The 9,703-nt window shown below is 38.0% G+C and overlaps 1 protein-coding gene and 1 pseudogene across 1 annotated transcript in view; both read left to right on the top strand.

Moving 5' to 3' along the window:
- SCLT1 (sodium channel and clathrin linker 1) overlaps positions 1 to 9,703 on the top strand; it is a gene marked incomplete at its 5' end in the record, with an annotated part of 110,892 nt that overhangs the window by 67,758 nt on the left and 33,431 nt on the right.
- The window catches only part of LOC102495309 (sperm surface protein Sp17-like), a 22,670-nt pseudogene continuing 21,197 nt past the window's right edge, over positions 8,231 to 9,703 (top strand).

Genomic DNA, 9,703 nt, shown 5'->3' with positions numbered 1-9,703 from the left:
AATTGATAACTTTAATTCCTAATTCACTGAGGGAGGAAAAAGTAATCAGAAAAGAAAGTCCCCAATTTTTTTGTCACTTCATTTACATTTTCCAGGCATTTCTTCCCGGCTACTCCACCGTAACAATAACAAAGCCATCCACACTCCAGTAGAAGACCACACTCTTCTTTGTCCCTAGATTTCACCTTCACTTTGCAATACTGCCTTTTTAGATTTTCAGTTAAATGCTGAGAGTCATTTTTGAAAATAACTTTCCATAAAAATTGAATGCCTAAAATAGTAACCTGAAATGGTTGACTGCCCTGAGAGAAATAGATCAAAATAATTCATGGAATAAGTTATTTGAAACAAACCAACCAGCCATCTAAGAAACATTCCTACTTAAACGAAGTCTTGTAAACTTATTTGGACTTTCTACCAGTACTGATCAAATGTGCTCAGTAAATCATATTAGGTAACCAAGCCCTGCCTAGCCTGAATAGTCAGGATAACATTTTGTATCTTGGCTCTAGCTGTATACTTAAATCCACCAGTAAATGCGGAGCCCACAGATGGCATAGCAGTTATATTGCCGGACTCCCACATGGCCGACTACAGTTTAAGTTCCAGACCTGGTAGCTTGAAAATCATGCCAGGTGCCTATACATGCATGCCTAAGATCCTGGGAAGAGGATGGAGAAGGGATTGCACCATGGCCTTCCCCCCTGAGGGGGTGATTTATCAGTTTCCCTCTCAGGGTTCCCCGCCCCCAAAGTACACATACCCTAAGGCAAAACACTCTTAAAAAAGAAATCCGGTAAATATAAGTAGGATTTTGCCTTTTTTTTTTTAAAGTACCTTCTTTTTTGCCCACCTTCAAAACCAATCTTGGTAAGGAACGCCAAACCATAAATAAAACTACCAAATTTCCAGTAATTTAGTGATTTTTTTTTTACCTCTTAGATTAAAGGGGAAAAAAAGGACATAGAATATTTCCTCCAATATCAAGAGAATAATGTCATCATTTGACACCAAACAGGGGTAAGATTATTGTTTTTCTTTATTATGTAATTTTTTCAAAATAGTTATTACATCAACAAAAAAACATAGTCTTCCCATCATAGGCATTCTAGTTGAGGAGTCAAAGTATAAAGATCTATATTAATGGAAGTTTAATACTAGGTTTTTAGCAGTTTGATTTTTACTTTTATTGAATTAATTCATTTCTTTTCATAGTTCTGTGAATTTGAATTGATGTCAGATGCAATTTTTGTGTCACTGCTAAGGACTTACTTAAAACTTATTAAGTAATATTTCAGAATTAAGGGACCAGCAGTTGGCATGATGGCTATGTCGCTGGACTTACCCCGGGCATGTGAGCGTGCATGCCCAAGATCCTGAGAGGAGAATGGAGGAGAAGGGATTGTGGTGTGGCCATCCCCCCTGGGGGATGATTTCTCACTTTCTGTCTCTCTCTCTGTCTAGCAAGCGCACACACCCTATAGCAAAAAAAAAAAAAAAAAAAAAAAAAAAAAAAAGAAAACAATTTAAATATTTCAGAATTAATAAGAAATGTCAAATTATTCATTCTGCACAAGTAACTGAATATATTATGTTCATTTTCAGTTTACATAGACTTCTTGAGGACTCTGTCTTCCCCAAATAGTCACTATCTTGTATGGCTAACTCTTACTTTGACAGTCTTTAAACTTTGAAAAACAGAAGATTTAGGCTCATATATTTATAAACAGCCATAAACAGTAAGTTATTGAAATATCAATCGTAAAGACCAGAAAACTCCTGAATATGAGCTACGGACATAAACCCTTAGTATAAGACACAGCTGGGGTATATAAAACTTGCAACATCAATTCAAATCCAAGCTCCGTCCCACAATGTGTGGTTACGTACAAACCACTAAATTTTTCCAAGCATCTATTTTATCATTTATAAAAATAAAAACTAGGTTTGTTTATGAAATAGTATATATGTAAGAACATCTCATAAACTGTAAAGCATCATGTAAATACTACATGTTATTGTTAGTATTAGAAATAGTCTATACTCAGATTTATTTGTTTTAGCTTTTTAGTCACCTTACTGTTCCAGAATTGCTAGTTCTTGACTGTCCTTGAGATAGCATCAGCATTCTTTTTAGTCTTACCATAATCTTATCCTTTCAAGTTCAAATGAATATTAATTAGTGCCATTGCTTCTCCCTTCTGCTAGTTCACTGTAACACAGCTCTTAATAAATCTCTAAGAACTGCCTAGTGAAAGAATCATCCTTTTTCTGTAATAATTTCTCTATTTTGTATCTGCATTTACTTTTTTCTTCCTTTTTCTGTTTTAATTTGCTAGAGAGTATATGTGCTCACCAGAGACAGAAAGTGGAAAAGCAGGCTCCAGGAGAAACAGTCATGCCACAATGCCTTCTCCTCTCTGTCACCCTCCGTTCGGGATGGTAGGCACACATGCACATGTGCCTGGCATGACTTTCCAGCCACCAGAATCAGATCTAGGTGCCTTCAACCATCAGGTTTAACTACCAGCCATCCAGGCTGGCCTAAGAATCATCCTTTAAATCATCCTCGTGTTAAAGACAGAAGAAAAACAATTGAATTTCTCCAGCCATCCCCTCTCCTACTTTTGTCACTATTTGATCTTTGTGCCAGAGATTAGGGCCCTATTTTTATTTTATTTAAAAAGCACTATATAGTATAAGATTTTTGATAGATTTAATGTTGATTACCTAAAAGTAAATTGGTTCTTGGGACCAGCAGATGGCGTAATGGTTATGTCACTGGACTCTCCCTTATGGCTGACCATGACCAGATCCAGCAGCTTAAAACTCATGCCAAGCACGTGTGCATGTGTGCTCAAGATCCTGAGTGGAGAATGGAGGAAAAGGGATTGCAGCGTGGCCATCCGCCTGGGGGGTGATTTCTTGCTCTCTGTCTCTCTCTCTCTGGCGAGCACACAGGCCCTATAACAAAAATCTCTCTCAAAATAAATAAACAAATAAATTGGTTATAAAAATAAAATAGTTTACATTTTTTACATGCTTTGAAAATTTTAAATTTAGCCATATTTTCTTATACATCTTTTTGAAAAGAGTAATTATGTTTAAGTTAAATGTTTTTGGATATATTATAATTTTTAGAAAATTATCAAACTGAAACAAATCATTATACTCAACAGGGTTTCATTGTGTATATTTAGGATTTTACAAAAGAAAATCTGGTTGTTGTAGGATATAGTTAGCCTTGGCTTGCTATGCCTGTGGTGGTTGTTTAAACCACTGAGTTAAAAAAAGGAAATACATTCCAATATATAAAGAACGACTTTCTGCATGTCTCTGCCATGCCACTAAAGTTGTGTCTGCATGCTCTGACATGTCAAAACCAAAATATTTACTTTCAAATCTGAAAATATTTTGCAAGATTTTATATTAAGGGTAGTTCTTTTCATTAAAGGGTTGTATGATATGATATTAATTTTAAAAAAAAGTATACTTTTTCTTAGCATGTAAGGAAGACAGCACAGCATTATAGATAAAGGTTCTAACTCAGGAGTCAGAACTGAATTTGAGGTCTGGCTCCATGGTCTGGTGGTTAAGGCAGCCGGATCCCAAATGATCAACCTCATGGTTTGAGTCCCAGACCTGGGGACTTGAAAAACATGCTGGGTGCAGGTATGTGTGTCCAAAATTCCAAAAGGGAGGGGGATGAAAGAGAAGCGATTGCAGTGTGACCATTCCCCATACAGAGTGCTTTCTCCTCTTTCTGTCACTCTCTGGTGAGCACACACACCCTGTAGCAAAAAAGCAAAACAAAATCTGAATTTGAATCTCACCCAATTCTAGACGTTTATGCAGACCTATTGTATAAACCACATATATTATTACAAAATTTTATTTACAGGGACTAGCAGGTGATATGGTGATTGAGGCACTGGATTCCCACATGGCCGACAGTGGTTCAAGTCCCAGAGTCCCCAACCTGACAGCTTGCTTTCCCACTTTTCCTTTCTCTCTCTCTGGTCAAATAAAATAATAATAATAGTAATAATAATAATAATTAATAAAATAAAGTAAATAATTCTTTAAAAAAAAAAACTTATTGGGACCAGCAGATGGTGTAATGCTATGTCACTGGACTCCCACATAACTGACCACAGAGTCCTGGACCTGGCGGCTTGAAACTCACTCTGGGTACATGTATGTGTGTACCCAAAATCCTGAGAGGAGAATGGAAGAGAAGAGATTGCAGCGTAGCCAACCCCCCGGGGGGTGATTTCTCACTTCTATCTCTCTGTCTTGGTCTTTCTCTCTGGCAAGTGCACATACCCTATAGCAAAAACTTCTCTTTAAAAAAAAAAAAAAAATCACATGATAACAGATATAAGGTGTTGACTCCATGCCTAGCGTGTAAAATATTTAGAAAGCAAACAGTGAACACTGGGCTTAAGGTATAGCCTTTGTACGTAGATAATTTGATAGAATACAGAATAACAGAAACCATGTAAAATTAGACATTTTGATCATGATAATGGTAGCATTTCAAAGCAATGGTTAAAAAATAATGTTTCGGGGGAACCAGCAGTTAGCGTAATGGCTATGTCGCTGGACTCCCACGTAGTCGACCACGGTTCGCGTCCCGGGCCTGGTGGCTTAAAGGGATTGTTGTATCCTTAGGCCCACAGGTAGCCTAGGAGTTAAGAGAGCCAGATCTGATGTGGCTGACTTGAGTTGAGTAGTGTCCAGGAACTCGGCAGGAAGGAGAGGTCGAGGAAAAGGGATTGGAGCCTGGCCATGCGCCGTAATTTCTCCTTTTCTGTCTGTCTCTCTGTCTCTGGTGAGCACTTGTGCCCTCTGGCAATTAAGAAAAGATTATTGTATTCAAAGTAAACCATGATATAATGAGACACATATGAAAAGCTTATGTATTTACTTTTAATTGCACAAAAACATTCCTAGTTCTAGAAAGCACTAGGTTTTAGGCAGGATTTATATCTATAAGTTGTATATCTCCACTTAGGGACATAAAAACGACAGAATAACATACATGAGATCAATGTTGTATCTACAAAAGTATTTTCATTGATCTCACCTATTGGCCATAATACAGAATTACATGACGTTTATATCTTTTTTTTTGAGAGTTTTGCTATGGAACACATGCACTCATCAGAGAGATCCTGGGGGAATGGCCATGCAGGAATTTCTTCTCCAGTCTCCTCTCGGGATTTTAGGCATGCATGCACATGTGCCCAGCGTGAGTTTTAAGACACTGGGTCTGGGACTCAAACTGCGGTCGACTACGTAGGAGTCCAGTGATGTAACCGTTACACTACCTGCTAGTTCCAACATTTATCATTTTTTAAGTAGAAAAATTTATGTTTATTCTAATGAAAAAATATTACAAAGGTGATGATCTATCCTGGACATATTTACAATAGGAGACATACTAGGCATTAGCAGTTTGATGTATGCTGTGTTATATGGTAATATGCCAGGTGGACTGCGAGATTGTACTTCATTATCTTTGGGGAAGGATTTGTTTGCTTTTCTTAGAAGTAGAAAATGATTTTTAGAATGATTCAGTGGTACAACACAATTATTCAACTAATTAGAGCTTTTATTGATAACAAATTATAAATAAAATATAGAACGATACAAAAAAAAAAGCCAACAGTTCATATGATGCATTTGGCTCTCCCTATAATGACTTGATACATACCACAGATTTATGCATTCTTTTTTTTATATCAAGGGTGTTTATTTATGACTATTAAAAATGAGCCCTTTCTGGGTATTTCTCAGCATCCTGCTTTCTGGTATACCATTATTGTACTATGTAAAAGTCACAGTTTTCCCCCTTCAAATATGCTCTTTTAAAAATGCTAGTGTCAGGGACCAGCCGTTGGCGTAATGGCTATGTCGTTGAACTCCCATATAGTCGACTGCAGTTCAAGTCCCGAATCCAGTGACTTAAACTCACATCGGGTGTGTGTGCTTGCATGCCCAAGATCCCAAGAGGAGAATGGAGAAGAAGGGATTGTGGCATGGCCATCCCCCCAGGGGGTGATTTCTCACTGTCTCTCTCTGTCTTTCTGGCTAGCACAAGTGCTGTATAGCAAAAACCTCTCAAAAAAAAAAAAAGTGCTCTAGTGTCTCTCATCTCTAAATTAGGTCATACTCACCAAGTCTTTAAAATATTTGGTTGTTTGTCTCTGTTCTCTCTGCTTCATAACAATTAAAGTGTTATAAATTGGCTATTTTTTAAGAGAGATTTTTGCTATAGGGTACATGTTCTCAACAGAGAGACAAAGCAAAAAATCACCCTCTAGGGGGATGACCATGCCACAATCCCTTCTTCTCCATTCTCCTCCTAAGATCTTGAGCACACATGTATACATGCCTGGCATGAGTTTTAAGCTGCCATGTCTGAGACTCAAACCACAGTCAACTACATGGGAGTCCAGTGATGTAACCATTATGTCATCTGCTGGTTCCAATAAATTGGTTATTTTTTTGCTTTCTATTTGTCCATCAATTTGCTAGTTAGAATACCATAGACAAAACCAAGTGTCAGTATAGCCACAAAATACCCAGGGTACTAGAATCTTCTGTGGACTAGATTTTGCTGCCTTTGGAAACCTCTGCTCTTTCTGGCAGCTACAATTAAACATGATTACCAGGTACCTGTGATTACTTATGATCTACCCATTAGTAACTATAAGCCATAATTAAATTCAACACAAAATGATTAAATCATTTTTTCAAAGAAGATAACTTTTCATTTTAGTATCAAAAAAGCATAGTATCAAAAACTTTTTCTAAAAATTCAAGTTCCTCTGTGGTATCTTCTCAATGTGAAGTTCTATAAATTTATTTCTAATTATTTCCTCTTAATTCTTCTATCTTGAAATGTATGTAACAGAATTTTGAGCTTCCAAAAGGAATTGACTTTACCATTAGCTCATTAATACCGTTAGTTCATCTCTAACGTGTAACCTCGGTACTAATTTTACATGAATGAGATGCTGTTCCTATTTTTATAAGTTAAATCATAAAGTCTCTATAGAAAAAAATAAATAAATAAGATGAGATTTGCCCTACCAGATACCAAAATATATTAAGCTGTAGAGTGGTAATGGCCCAAGAGTAGATAATTTGATAGAATACAGAATAACAGAAACCATGTAAAATTAGACATTTTGATCATGATAATGGTAGCATTTCAAAGCAATGGTTAAAAAATAATGTTTCAGGGGAACCAGCAGTTAGCGTAATGGCTATGTCGCTGGACTCCCACGTAGTCGACCGCGGTTTGTGTCCCAGGCCCGGTGGCTTAAAACTCACAGGCGTGTGTGCGTGTGTGCCCAAGATCCCGAGAGGAGAATGGAGGAGAAGGGATTGCGGCGTGGCCATCCCCCCTGGGGGGTGATTTCTCGCTTTCTGTCTCTATGTCTCTGTCTGTCTGGCGAGTGCACACGCCCTATAGCAAAAAACCTAAAGAAAAATAAATAAGTAAAAATTTAAAAAATAATAAATAATGTTTCGGGACCAGCAGGTGGCATGGTGGTTAAGGGCACTGAATCCCCTCATGGTCGACTACAATTCAAGTCTCAGACCTGGCGGCATGCTTTCTCACTTTCCTTTCTCTCTCTCTCTCTCACTCGCTCGCTCTCACTCTCACTCTTACCCTCTCTGGTCAAATAAAAATAAAAATAAAGTTAATTAAAGTAATCCTTTCATAAAACCTAATGTTAGAAAAATAAAATCATTTAAAATATTCTTTTATTACATATGTAAAATAAGTCAGAGATCGATTAAAGAGCTAAATATAAAAAGGAGGTATTAGAAGAAATAAGATTGTTTTTATTCTCTTGAAAAAGGAGTATTCTTTCAAATCAAAACATAAAACCCAGAATTCAAAAAGGAAAAGTAATTAGTTGATTTAACTGTGAAAATTAAAGTTTTGTATGAAAAAATAGAGTGAACAAATATAAAACATAAATGGCATACTGGGAAAATAAAACAAAGGATTAATATGGAGAATTCATTGAGAGTTCCAAAAATTAAAAAAGCAGTTAACAACCTAACAGGAAGGCAGACAAAGTAACACTAACCAAGAGCTCACAAAAGAAATGCAAAACTCTTTTAAACATGTCAGAGCAAATTCAGCCTCGTTATTTATTGAAGAGATGCAAAGTTAAACAATAATTTTTCCCAACAATTTGGGAACATGAAGGAGGTGTTTAACATCCAGGGTCTGCACGTACATGGGGCAGCGGGAACCGTCATCAGTACTGGTGGGACTATAAGCAGGCAAATCCTTTTCATAAGGTAATGTGGCAACATCTAATGAAATTTAAATCATGCAGGTCCATTGGTAATTCCCAGAACAATAAGCTGTTGCACAAAAATATTTGCATATTTGTAAACACACAATGACATCCCTCTCCCTATGGGAGATCAAGTCTCCCCTTTCTCCGCCCCCCCCCTTTTTTTGAGAGGTTTTTGCTATAGGGCACGTGCAGCCACCAGAAAGAGAAAGACAGAGAGACAGAAAACGAGAAATCACCCCCCAGGGAGAATGGCCATGCCACAATCCCTGCTCCTCCATTCTCCTCTTGGGATCTTGGGCACGCACGCACACACACCCGGCATGAGTTTTTTAAGCCGCTGGGTTTGGGACTTGAACCACAGTTGACTACATGGGAGTCCAGCAACATAGCCATTACACTAACTGCTGGTCCCAAGCCCCTTGCATCTTTAACCATGGCTCTTAAAGTAGCTCCGTTTAGCCTGGTTTCACTGCCATCTGTTTTTTTCCCTCTCTATTGCATATTTTGTACTGCTGTCAGAATTATGTTCTTAAAAAGTAAATACGAGGGGTCAGCATGGAGGTTAGCATGGAGGGGTAGCATGGAGGTTAAGGTGCTGGATCCCACATGGCCAATTTTGTGGTTGAATCTCAGACCCAGCGGCTTAAAAATCACTCTGGGCTCAGGGGCATAGGTGCCCATAATTCCAAGGGGAGAATGGAGAAGGAATTATGGCATGGCCATTCCCCCTAGGAGGTGATTTCTCACTTTCTCTCTTTCTCTCTGTCTCTCTCTGCAAACACACATGCCCTGTAGTATAAATAAATAAATAAATAAAGCAAATATGATCCTGGTCCTGCCTACTTGAAGACTTCCGCTTTATTGTTGCCTGCAGGGTTTTTTATAGTCTTTCTGCGGTCTTCCTCTCTGCCTTTGTCTTCCATGTTTCTTGTGCTCACACGGAACAACTGGCAAAGTAAACCAAATGTGCAAATGTGCTGTAATGCCCAGCTCGTCTACAGCTCCTGCTCACACTGCATTCCCTCACCACATGCTACTAAGTGGGCACTGTTCTTCAGGTAACAGGGATACAGCAAAGGCCAAGGTTCCAGTTTCTTTAAAGATTAAATTATTGGCAGGGAAGTGGAAATTATCAAACAAGTAGACACACACATGTTGACAATCAGATGATATGTATTATGCTGAATTTTTTAAAATAAGCCAATGTGATAATGGGTGGGTACCTGAGAGTAGGTAGCCAGGGAAGATCCTGTGAAGAAAAGAAATTTAAGTTCAGATATGATGACCAAATGGATTCTGTCATTTAAAAGTCAGGAGAACAAGCACTCCATGCAGAGAGGACAGCTCCCTCAAAGACCCAAGGCAGGAAT

Source organism: Tupaia chinensis, unplaced genomic scaffold, assembly GCF_000334495.1.
Source record: "Tupaia chinensis unplaced genomic scaffold, TupChi_1.0 Scaffold000362_1, whole genome shotgun sequence".
In the NCBI taxonomy this organism is placed as follows: Eukaryota; Metazoa; Chordata; class Mammalia; order Scandentia; family Tupaiidae; genus Tupaia; species Tupaia belangeri.
The sequence above is the reverse complement of the archived record's forward strand: the minus strand, read 5'-3'. Positions and strand labels throughout refer to the sequence as shown.